At 44.8% G+C, this 12,678-nt stretch overlaps 1 long non-coding RNA gene across 1 annotated transcript; it reads right to left on the bottom strand.

Annotated features, from left to right (window-relative positions):
• Nucleotides 1–314: 314 nt before the first annotated feature.
• LOC103884321 lies at nucleotides 315–3,214 on the bottom strand. Its single transcript, XR_002522007.2, has 2 exons — nucleotides 779–3,214; nucleotides 315–648 (listed from the first exon to the last, which is right to left on the bottom strand). It is a non-coding gene; the product is annotated as an uncharacterized LOC103884321 (long non-coding RNA).
• Between the last annotated feature and the right edge of the window lie 9,464 nt (nucleotides 3,215–12,678).

Consider the following 12,678-nt stretch of genomic DNA (forward strand, 5'->3'; position numbering starts at 1 on the left):
CACTTGGACCAGCTCTTTAACAAACATTTCACGAGTTGTCCCAATAATTAACAACTAATTAACAAGAAGGCCTTGCTGCTAGGGGTTAGTGCTTTCAAAAAGAAATGAGCAGGAAGGTTGCTTTGCTTTCTATATTCACAAGGCCCCGCCATTGTCATTGTAATCTGCTGGAGATGGTGGTGCCTGAATAGTGTGAACAATCTCATTAAAGATCTCTGCTGGAACAATCAATTCACTGTCACCAGACCATATCGATCCTGGAGAACTGTCATTGAGTTCCAGGGCATTTGTAAAAATTGACAACCAGAAGTGTGTTTCCATTTGGGCTCTTTATTTCTCTGAGAAACACATTATAATCAGATGGTATCTAAGTGGCTCTCGCCGTTGCTCCTGCACGCTGGAAATGCTGATGAGAAGTTTCATGACAAATGTTTTAGCAGGATGCCCTTTCCAGACACACAAGACCAGCATGCAAAGCACCTGCTGGTTACTCTGCCCCCTCCTGAGACGCCGCTGAATGCCCATCGTGGTCCCCTCTTTGAAATTCCTTAGGTTTCAAACCTTGTCTCACACGATCTTGCTCCTCTGGTCACAGCTGACTGGACCAGGGATGAGCACATGATCCAAAGGGACAATCTGTCCAGTGACCTAGGAGAGAAAGAATATAGTTTAGCAGAAACGGTAAAGGCAGCGGAAGCAGAAAGGAGGGCATGAAGTCTCCACGGTGGTGAATCAATAAACTGGGTAGCGACAAACCCGTGTCAAGACAGCTGGTTACCTGAGCTGTGCTGTGCCTGCAGCCACAAGCTTCTTCTCCACTGAGGCCCTGTACAGTGCAGAGAAGCAAGCATTTCATGTCTTCATCACGATGGTGGTAACTTGGGCATACTGCTGTCCTGCATGACCACCACTGACAGAACCCACTGCCATGACTCTGCCACCCACGAAAAGACCACTCTGCAGTTTTGAGGATGATGCACTGTGAGTTTCAACTTTATTCTCTGAAATAATGATACTAAAAATAGGTCCATACCAATAAACATTGATTAACACATTGAATTTGCCTTATTCTAGCTCTACTGTGGTACTTTTTGATTGAGAAAAACATAAGTTGATGGCTGGGTGCGGTGGCTCATCCTGTAATCCTAGCACTTTGGGAGGCTGAGGCAGGAGGATCACTTGAGTTCAGGAGTTCAAGACTATCCTGGGCAACATAGCAAGACCCCATCTCTAAAAAATAAAAATAAAAAATAAAAGAAATTTTTTTAAAGAAGAAAAATTTAAATTGAAAACTCTGCCATTTCAGGGGGGCTGATTGAGTGGTAAAAATGAAGAATAACGACCAAAATTAAAGCAGAAGCTCAGCTTCTGGCTATGGGGCTCCTGACAGCATTGCTTTTCATGTTTACAGGTGGTCAAAGGACAGATATGGAATGTCATCACTTTCCACATTAGGTTCTTATAAAGCAAACATGTCTGCAATGCTTGAGCTACTGTATGAGGAGATGTAAACAAGGGTGTCACCGTTTATAAAAGCCAAAAGTTGTAAGATAGTGTAAATGTAACATCATGAAAAATGGTTGACTAAATAATGGTCCATCCATACTATGGATTACCACGCATCAGTTTTTAAAAGTGAAGTTGACTGATACCTACTGATAGGGAATGAGTTACAAAACATATTGTTAAGTAAAAGAAGACTATGTGTCATTGTCACTTCACTAAAAATTGAAGCAAAACTATACCTTTGTTTAGTTTTCACATACATATGTATATAAACACATAGAAAATGGTCTGGAAGGGTATACCCTAAACTGTTAATAGCAGTTATATCTGGAGGGGAAAGTATGATGGTAGGATGGGGTGTAAGGCAAGACAGAATTTTTCTTTTTACTATATATGTTTGTGTTGTTGAATATTTGTAATAAGAACATATTCTTCTATTTCTATTTTAATTTTTTGTAATTTTAAAAAAATTCATTAATATACTGATTTACCTCAAAGTTCTGCCATAGACATCTATTTGTCTCAGGTTTATCAGCATGAATTCAAAGAAAAGAACATGCAGTTTTTGACATTCAAAAGACATTTAGTGGTCAAGACAGCACTCTTGAAGGCCAGTCTGAATTCCCTTAACTCCCAATACATATCAGATTCAAGCTTAGAAGACTCTGATCTAGTTTCTTTCCCAGTGCAGTGAAAATACCCCATTCACTTATGAGCCAAGACGGGGGGAAAAGGAGAGATGGTGGTAAAGAATGTAGGTCAGAGCCAGCAGCTCAGGGAAGAAAATTCAAGACGAGGGTGGGATGCTTCTGAAACATCCACTCTCGGGGGAAGATAAAAGATACTGGGAGGAGACAGTGGATGAGAATTTCTCCAGGACTCATGCAAGGAGGCTGTAAGCTTTAGTCTGAGGACATGTTTAACACCATTGAAGAATAATGATGTGGAGGTGATGGAAGGCAATGAATGGATGAGTCCAAGGCCATCTTTCCTGTTCCTCACAACTGAGGGAGCCCTCATGCCCCTGAGAGAGGACCCAGAGATTCTGAGGAAACAAGTGGACCAGCAAAGACTTGGGAGTGGCAAGAGAGGCCACAGTGAGCCAGGACAAATGATCAGGACTATGGGCTCCAGCAGTAGGGTCAGCACATGTGGCTTCTCGAGAAGCCAGACAGAACCAGGCCCACTCAGCAGTCACCAGTCCAAGGAGTTGGTCTGTCCAGACACCGTATGAGGGAAGAGACAGTCCCCCTCATCCCCCATGGTATATAGACACCATCCTGGGAAGGGAAAGAAAAAGGCATGCTCTGAAACATTATTTATCTCAAGAGACTTCTTACACCCCACCAGATGATACCCAGTAGAATAGACTGAATGGTTAAGTGGAAAGGAGACTTTAAATCAGAGGAAATCGGAATACTGTTTCTTGGCAATTCTAAGTTTTCCTGGATTCCCCAGGGAATGAGGCTTACACGAAACTCAGAGCAGTTTTGAAGAAAATAGAAGCTACTCTTTTTTTTTTCTTTTTTTTCATATCTTGGTTTTGGTGAGAGAATTTTGTGACTCACTGTATTTATATTTTTTAAAATCTGCTTTTACACTAAGTTACAGTCACTCTTTGAAGGATAGTCTAATAGGTAGCCTAACTTTTTATTTTATTTATTTTTTGGAGACCCTCTCCCATCTTTTTAAAGGAAGCCAACCTGCTTATAAGTCTTCTCTTTTCAGTTCATCTGTGCTTCCTGCCCTTCTCCCGCGGCGCCCCCCACCCCACGCCCATCCCCTTTCTATTTCCATTGTTCTTGGAAGAGGTCATTTATCTCTACTGGAAAACTGTGTCTCTTCTGAGAAGTAGCATGAGTCCCAAATAGCAAAGAAATTAAATTTCAACACAACCTCCCTCCCCGCCAAAATTGAGAAAGTTCATTTGGGATTTTAAATTGAATGCATTTATTTTTCTTTTCAATGGAATGTATTTCTGGACTATTGGATAGAGCTTTTGAAAGAAAAAGATATATATGCATGTGCATACACACATACATATATACGTATGTAGACATACCTGGGGATTTTTGGTAATCTTATTTGTTACCATAGAATTTGATCTATAGTAAAATAAATGAATATGACAGCATTGATCTTTAAAATACTTCTTGAAAGAAGTAGATATTCTGTAAGGAAGTGAAAACATGAGAGTGAAATTACATATAAGTTAAATATTCAGAAATAAGACAGAATCATTATTTTATGCCTGACTACATGAAGTGGCAAAAAGACTCTGGATCTAGAGTCAGGAGCTGTGTTCAACTCTTTCTCCATCCACGGATTAGCAGTGTGAATGTGGGCTAGTCATCTGACCTCCTTGAGTTTCTATTTCCTCACCAGATAACAACATGTAATCCACCATCCCACAGAGTTGCTATGGCTGAGAATGAAATGAGACAATGCATATGTAGGAACATGGTAAATGGTGATCGGATGGTGACCATCATCATCATCATCTGAGACGCTGACTTAAAATACCCCAGGGAGCTGGAGGGTGGGGCCAGGTCTGGCTGCCTTTGCAGCAAGTTTCCCATTTTTTTCCTTCAAAACTCTGGGACTCTTCTGTAACAATTAACCAATTCTGGAACACAGATAAGATGATGACAATATGGTCAGTGAATAAAAGACTTGGCTAAGTGAAGCCAGGTCACCAACTTCTACCCATATTTTTCTCCAAATTGGCCTGTCACCTTGTTTTCACAAATCAACTAGGAAAAGTCAGTAGAAATAAGTTAGCTTTTCTTTTTTCTTGTTTTCTGTTTGTTTGTTTTGAGACAGAGTCTTGTTCTATTGGCCAGGCTGGAGTGCAGTGGCATGATCTCGGCTTACTGCAGCCTCCCCGTCCTGGGTTCAAGCAATTCTCCTATCTCAGCCTCCCGAGTAGCTGGGATTACAGATGCACGCCACCATGTCCGGCTAATTTTTTTGTATTTTTAGTAGAGACAGGGTTTCACCATGTTGGCCAGGCTGGTCTCAAACTCATGATCTCAGGTGATCCACCTGCCTTGGCCTCCCAAAGTGCTGGGATTACAGGCATGAGCCACTGCGCCCAGTCGTAAGTTAGCTTTTCTTGAGTGCTTTCTATGTGCCAAGCATGTTACGTACACAATTTCATTTATCTAATAATAGTCACAATAAGATGGGTATTCTTTCCATTTTACAGATGAGGAAACTGAGGCTTAGAGAAGCCGGGTCAAGATCACTAGTGAGCAGAGGTGTCAGTATGCAAACCTGGAACTGACCAAAACAGCTGTACTTTTCTCCTCCTACAACATTGTCTGCCCAAATACCCAGCAGCTGACATAAAGGCAAATCTTAATTTTCCACAGAAACAGAAGACTGCGACAGCATGGCTGATTGAAATCACAGATGCATATTGGTCAGTACTTTCACTCTTTTCTTTCAACCTTAATTAATAACAAATAATAAATTTGATGGACTGATTCTCATTTTCCATCTTCTGATGTTCAAAATTCCCCCTGAATTTTGGTGGAAGATTTCCACTGCCTACTAATGTCCTGGTAGAGACCTCGAAGAAGCACCATGTCCTCTGGCTGAATGGGGATGGGCTGTAGAGCTGGAGAGTCCTAAGGAATCACACAGACCAATCAACTCCTTTTACAAGGAAGATGCTTGGAGGCCTAGTGAGGCAGGAGCATCTACTTAAGATTACTTAATTAAGTAGAGCCATAGCCCAAAGCGGAATACAAACGTCCTTCTCTAGGTCAAACACCTGAAGCTGACAATGATGACTTGTAATGAAACTGGCTTACTCAAAAACTTAAAAGGAGAGTGTTAAGAATATTGGTAAGGGCTGCATTAGGTCATAAATCTCAAAAATAAAATTCTTCTGCCTGGCCAGGCGTGGTGGCTCAAGCTTGTAATCTCAGCATTTTGGGAGGCTGAGGCAGGTGGATCACGTGAGGTCAGTAGTTCGAGACCAGCCTGGTCAAACTGGTGAAACCCCATCTTTACTAAAAATACAAAAATTAGCCAAGCATGGTGGCACATGCCTGTAATCCCAGCTACTTGGGAGGCTGAGGCAGGAGAACGGCTTGAACCTGAGAGGTGGAAGTTGCAGTGAGCCAAGATCACACTACTGTACTCCAGCCTGGGTGACAAAGCGAGACTTCATCTCAAAATAAATAAATAAATGAATAAACAAATAAAATAAAAAATTCCTCTGCCCTAAAATAAAAATACCAAATGCACAAGCGTTGCAGGTCTAAGGATAATCTCAAGATTCACTCCCCACCTTCATCCTCCAATTTTACAGAACACCAGCATGTGTAAGCATATGCTACATGGTAGAAATAATCATGAACAAGAGAGACAGGAGGAGAGAGGGAGAAAGGAAGTAGAAAGAGAAAGAAAGAGAAGGAGGAGGAGGAGGAAGAGGAGGAGGAGGAGGAGGAAGAGGAGGAGGAGAGGAGAGGAGGGAAGGCAACCAGGAGAGGAGAGAGAGGAAAGGGGAGGGAAGAGATAAAACTAATAGTCGTATAAACAATGAAGTGCTTTGAAGAGAAGATACAGGCTGCTAGGAGACCGTGTAACAGGCGGATTAAACTAGAGGACGAAGCAGTTTGCTTTTTGGCTTTTTTCCCATCCCCAGATGAATTCTCAAGGGTAGAACATTCTCTTACAATAATGTTTGTCACCATTGTGAATACCACACCCTAGAAACCAGAGACCTACTGAATCCTTGAGGTATTACCTCAAGGATAGACTCTAGAATCCTTAGGGAAAACTTTGACAACTTTTCAGAGACACAAGCCACATCTCCAGAGCAACCCACAGCTCACTTTCATAGGGAATGCAGTTTCTAAAGGCTAGGAAAATGTTACGTACTGGGAACACATTACTCTGTTCTTTTAACACAAATACAGGGACATATGGTGGAATGTAAGCCCCAAGAGGCTGCAGTTTTGTCTGTCTGTTTGAAGTTCTGTCCTTAGCACCTGGGATCTACCTGGTGCACAGTAGCCGCTAAAGCACTACTTTGTCCAGCGAATCATCTAGCATGAAGAATTCCCCTATTCTGACCAGATCATGTCAGGAAACCTACAGTCAGGAATGAAAGCACTCACTATGTGCCCAGGAACCAAAAGGAAGCAGGGGTCGTCCATTGAGACTTGGGCAATGGAGACTGATGTATAAAATAGCCACGTGGAGACTCCCCAGCAGCGCTTTCATCATTAACCCATACAGGTCAGGTCTTAAGCTCTGGCAAGTCAGGTCGGGCTGCCAGAGCCCTGCTGCCTGCGACTCCCTGCGCTTATGGAAGGAAACCATGGGTAGGACCTGGAGGTTTGCAAGCCAGAATGAAGTAGCACCTGAGCTGATGATGACGAGCCCAGAGAAGTGCCGCTACAACGTTGCAGGCACTGGCTGTCACCAAGGACGCAGGAGCAGAAACACAAAGTGGGTCTTGGGGAACTTAGTCTATGGGAGGGGGATGGAGGGAGAGATATTAAAGAATCCAAGAATGACAGTTGTGAGCAGTGCCAAAGGGGAAAAGCAGAGGATGCTATAGAGATGGGTGTCCCACGGAAGCACTAACCTTGTGTGCTTGTAAAGGAGTGGTAGGGGAGGCCTGGGAGCCTGCATTTCTAGCACATTTCCAGATGCTTCTGAAGTTTCCAGTCCAGGGACCACGCTTTGAGGCCAGAACAAACAGAATTATATGCATGAAAGTAATTCTGGCTGGGGGTGAGGGGAGGAAGGAGTTTTGGAAGAATCAAAGCCTGAGCAGAGTTTTGAGGGATGAGTGGGAGTTTATTCGATAAGGAAAAAAAAGAAAAAAAAGCTACTCCAGGTATGGGACAAAGCATGAAAAAAGAAGCCAGAGGTAGTGCGGTGGGTCCGAGGAGACCTCGGTGGAAGGATGGGGCTGGCAAATCCTAGAGTAAGCCCAGCAAACAAGATGACCTGGCAGGAGGCTGCCGCTGTCCCCAAGGGAAATAGCGCTAGTTATACCAGCTCTGTTGAGCGGGCGTCCATCCATGTGTAGGTCAGAGCATTTCCCTAATCCTAGCCACAAGCCAAGAGAGGGGCAGGCTGCAGGCGTGGCTGGGTCTCTCCCACTCTATTTCTTTGGGATTCTGCTCAGTATCACGTGGGATAAGCTGCAGCTGCACACTATTTTTTTTTTCCCCCCTCTCAGAATAAGGCTCAGGTCTTTTTTCCTCTGAGTGGCTTAGCTGAGGCCCTTGGAATTGGTTTCCGTACTGACTCCGGGCTCTTGACTCTGCCAGCCTGGGAGAAATCAGGTCAGTTTAATCACCGCTGATGTCATAAAACCAGCTTACTTAATGGGAGCCTTAATGGAGGGTGGGGTAGGGAAGGGAGCTGAGATCACCCTGGAGGAGAACTCCAAGGGTGGGCGGCTAACGAGGTTTGGAGAAAGGTGGACCCACGGGCAGTGGCTGCCCATGGCCTTTGAAGTTTCATTTGCAGTGTTTTATGAGCCCATGCTGCAGTAAATTGTACCTGCAGGCTGCTGCACTTTGCCCTCCCCAGCAAAAGGAGGTGGAATTCACACTAATAATGTCTGGCCGGAGGTGAGAGCTTGGGATCCAGAAAGCAAGAAGTCATAGAGTTTGGCTGGCCCTGACCCTGCAGTGGGAGCTCAGTGGCCCTCTGCTCAGCCTCTCAGGGGTCTCTGTGGGGCTCTCTCTGCAGCCAAGCCACCTTCTTTTGGGGGTTTCACTCAGGCTTTGAAGTGCTTGAGGTCCTACTGAGATGAGGAAGAAAGAGGAGTGGTCAGGGGATAAGCATTTCATATTTCAGATAATGGCACTGATTCTGTACAAAATCAGAATGGAGGTGCAGGTGATCTGCTGAGGAGTTGCTTGCTTTTATGATTTCAAGCAGTTGTGTTCAAACACCTGTGCATAAACCATTGGCCTCAGAATGGAGGCGCCCAGTAGACATGCAGATTCCTGGTTCTGTGGGCCCGAGGTGGAGTCCACCCTTTGCTGACAGGCACCCAGGTGAGGCTGATGACCCATCCGATTTTGAAAGCCCTCACCTAGACCCCTAAATGCAGAGGGACTCTGAGGAGGTGGTGGTCTCTGATGAGTAGGCATCCATGGCTTGCTATGCGCGTGCCCCTGCCAGCCAATGACATCACCAATGACATCACGGTGGGAGCTTGTTAGAAATGAAGAATGTCAGGCCTTCTGAAGCGCAACCCATATTCTTTCTTTCTTTTTTTTTTTTTTTTTTGAGATGGAGTGTCGCTCTGTCGCCCAGGCTGGAGTGCAGTGGCGCGATCTCTGCTCACTGCAACCTCCACTTCCCGGGTTCACACCATTCTCCTGCCTCAGCCTCCCAAGTAGCTGGGACTACAGGTGCCCGCCACCATGGCCGGCTAATTTTTTTGTACTTTTAGTACAGATGGGGTTTCACCATGTTAGCCAGGATGGTCTTGATCTCCTGACCTCGTGATCGACCCACCTCAGCCTTCCAAAGTGCTGGGATTACAAGCATGAGCCACCGTGCCCGGCCTTGGAACCTACATTCTAATCAGCTTTGCAGGTGATTTGTATGCACATCGCAGCTCGAGACCCACTGGTCTAGACTCCATGTCATTGAAACCGCTATTACCTGTTAGCTTCCTTGTTGGTGAAGGCCAAGTTGGCCTCCGTGGATGGTGGTTCTTTGAACTATTAATAGCTTACTGATTCAGCAGTGGAGAGGTCCGGTAGCCAGGAACAAGGCTGCTGTGGGCATTGGCTTTTGTAGCTTGAAGTTGGAGATTCGCCTGGATCAAAACACATTAACCAATCAGATACAGTGTATCTGTTTCCTGTTGCTGATGTAACAAATGAATACATTACCACACATAGTAGATTAAAATAACATATTTATTATCTTACAGTTCCAGAGGTCAGAAGTCCAAAATGGTTTTCACTGGGATAAAACCAAGGTGTTGGCAGCTCTCTCTCTGTAGGCTCTAGGGGAGAATTCATTTCCTTGCTTTTCCCAACTTCTAGAGGCTGTCTGCATTCTTGGGCTCGTGGCCCCTACTTCCATCTTCAAGGCCACCAGTGTAAGCATCCACACATTTTCTAACTGACTCTCCTCCCTACCTCTTGCCTTGATAAAGACCTTGAGATTTGTTGGCCCCGCTTAGAGAACCCAAGATAATATCCCCATCTCAAGATCTTTAATTTCATCACATCTGCAAAGACGCTTTTACCATGTAAGGAAACTCCTTCATGGTTCTGGGGATTAGGATTTGGACCTTTTGGGGATGCCATTTTCTGCCTACCACAATCACGTAAAACAGCCTAAATGAAGCCAATCAGCCATGTGCCTGGCACTTACGTACCTAATAAATGTCAACCTGCCTGCTCTCAGGCTTGGCCCAATTCATGGGTTCCAGAACTTTGGCCACAGTCCCCTTCTGCTACTGTAGCAGAGTGTTTGGTTCAGTATGTGTGAGGTAGGGCCTGAGGCTTTGCATTACTAACAAGTTACCAGGTGATCCTGGTATCACTGGTTCCAAGATAGTAGTTTGAGAACTACTGGCCTAGTGAACAGGGAGTGGGCTTCCAAACCAGGCAGACCAGGATTTGAAATCTGCTCTACTATCTGAGAAATTAAACACCCTGGGACTCATTTTCTCATTTGCAAAGGGTTCTCATAAAGTTTAAATGATTCAGAATAGAGCGTGGTAGCTTGTACAGAAGTTTAATCACTTATTGAGCCATATGTTATAGATTTTTTTTTCTTTATTGCAGTCATAAGATTTACATGTTATTGTGTGACACAGGCCTTGCAGTGACACAGAGCTCCTGCTCTGGGTTACATTGTGCCCCCCATCTCTAAAATTCATATGTTGAACTTCTAACCCCTAGTACCTCAGAATGTGAGCTTAATTGGAAACAGGATCATTGCAAGTATAATTCGTTAAGATAAAGTGTTTAGGGTAGGCTCTAATCCAATATGACTGTGTCCTTACAAAAAGGGGAAAATTTGGACACAGAGACAAACACAAAGAGAAGACAATGGAAACAAACAAAGACAACATCATCTGTAAACCAAGGAACGACCAGAGCCAGGAGAAAGGCCTGGAGCAGATCCTTCCCTAGCACTATCAGAGGAGTATGGCCGGCCCACATCTTGATTTTTGTGCTTTTGGCCTCCAGAACTGTGAGACGATAAATTTCTTTCTTTTTTTCTTTTTTTTTTTTTTTGAGTTGGAGTCTCGCTCTGTCACCCAGGTTGGAGTGCCTGCAACCTCTGCCTCCCAGGTTCAAGCAATTCTCCTGCCTCAGCCTCTGGAGTAGCTGGGAATTACAGGCAGGCGCCACCACACCTGGCTAATTTTTGTATTTTTAGTAGAGACAGGGTTTCACCATGTTGGCCAGGCTGGTCTCAAACTCCTGACCTCAGGGAATCTGCCTGCCTCAGTCTCCCAAAGTGCTGGGATTACAGGTGTAAGCCACCAAGCCCAGCTGAGATGATAAATTCCTTTTGTTTAGGTCACTCTGTTTGCAGTACTTTGCTACGGCAGCCCTAGACAATTTAAATAGCCCCGATCAAAGGAATTTCTTTGTTTCTTCATTACTTACTAGAACACCCTAGATGATGAATCCAGTGAGGGTCCACAGCAGAGAGGAGCTGCCCAGCGAAACCACCACACCCTCCGCCCATCTTCCTGAGCCTTCTGTGGAAGCACTGGTTTGCCAGCCTCTGAAGGGCCGTGGGCCCAGCACCAGGTGCTCTCAGCTCTGAGGCCAGGCCATTACTTGCATTCAGGATGGATGCTGGCTAGAGAAAGCGTGTCCACAGGGCTGGTCAGTAGGAAAGGGTTTGTGTTTCTGGAAGGGTGCATCTAACCCAGGGGTTGGCGAGCATTTTCCTAACCCAGGGCCAGGTAGCAAATATTTTTGGCTTTGCCTATCATGCAGTCTGTGTCACAGCCACTGCACTCTACTGCTTTAGCACAAAAGCAGCCATAGGCAATACATTTAAAAAGATGAGTATGACTGTGTTCCAATAACATTTTATTTATAAAAAACAGGCAGCAGGCTGGATTTGGCCTGTGTGCTGTAGTTTGCTAACCTTGCTGAGTAACATCCCCTGACCCTCACTGGTGGGGCCTGCGTTTTTGCTTTCACATTTATTTCACTTGGCATTCAGTGTAGCCACCATCCACCCCATGCAAATGACAATCCATATTGGTTCAGACTTAGTTCCAGATGAAATTCATTACCAGATAGTTCCCAGGCTCAGGGATGTCAAATGGGATCCAGCAGACAGCCACTTCCCACTGATAAGCAAGGATTCCGGGTCTGAGGGGCAAGTGACGAAAGGGAGCCTTCAGTCTGCAAATTCAGAATCTTTGGCTCCCAATCAGCAGGTCTTGCAGCATCTCAGCCCTTACACAAATCCCTGGGTCTCCATGGTTGGGTGAGTCACTAATGGGTTAACAGCTGAGCTCCATCCTGAAGTTCGGCTCCAGTGCACCTTTAGAATAACAACCTGGGTCTGGATTAACATTCAAGAAAACAACCCCTCAGGAAAGTGTTCTGTAATAAAAGGATCCTATTTCCTCTCTGCCAGCCCCCACCTTTTTCTTTCAAGTCAAGTCTGAAGCAAGCTCAGAAACCTGTCAAGCTATGAATGATGAGTCAGACATTTAACCAAACAAATTTGCTCTCCTGGTGCCACTTGACACCTGCATGAGCCTGCAGTGGTGAAGGTGGGGTTTATGAAGAGGCAGCAGCCTCCATGGATGAGGTCTTGCACAAATGCTCGTCTACATTAAGGAAGCAGCGTGGCCAGCCACAGCTTCAGCACTGGTCTGTGCACCGTGTTCTTTAAATCTTTGACCTGAACTACACCATTGCCAAAATTCCTTAAAGCAACTACTTACATCTGTAAAATGTTCATTGCCACCAGCCAGATGCTTAGACAAAGGGAAGCCCTGGTCCTTGTGTCTTGAAAGATCTGAGACACTTGAGGCGTAACGGAGGATTTACTCTACTTTTCCCACTCCTCTTGCTAGCTAGGAGTTGTCCTCAAATATTAAAGCAGGGAGTAAAAGGAAGGGGTTCTTTTACTGTATTATATTACACCATATTACATCAAATCATCACCTCGACTCCATGAGGT

The sequence above is a fragment of the Papio anubis genome, chromosome 3 (genome assembly GCF_008728515.1).
Source record: "Papio anubis isolate 15944 chromosome 3, Panubis1.0, whole genome shotgun sequence".
Taxonomy (NCBI): domain Eukaryota; kingdom Metazoa; phylum Chordata; class Mammalia; order Primates; family Cercopithecidae; genus Papio; species Papio anubis.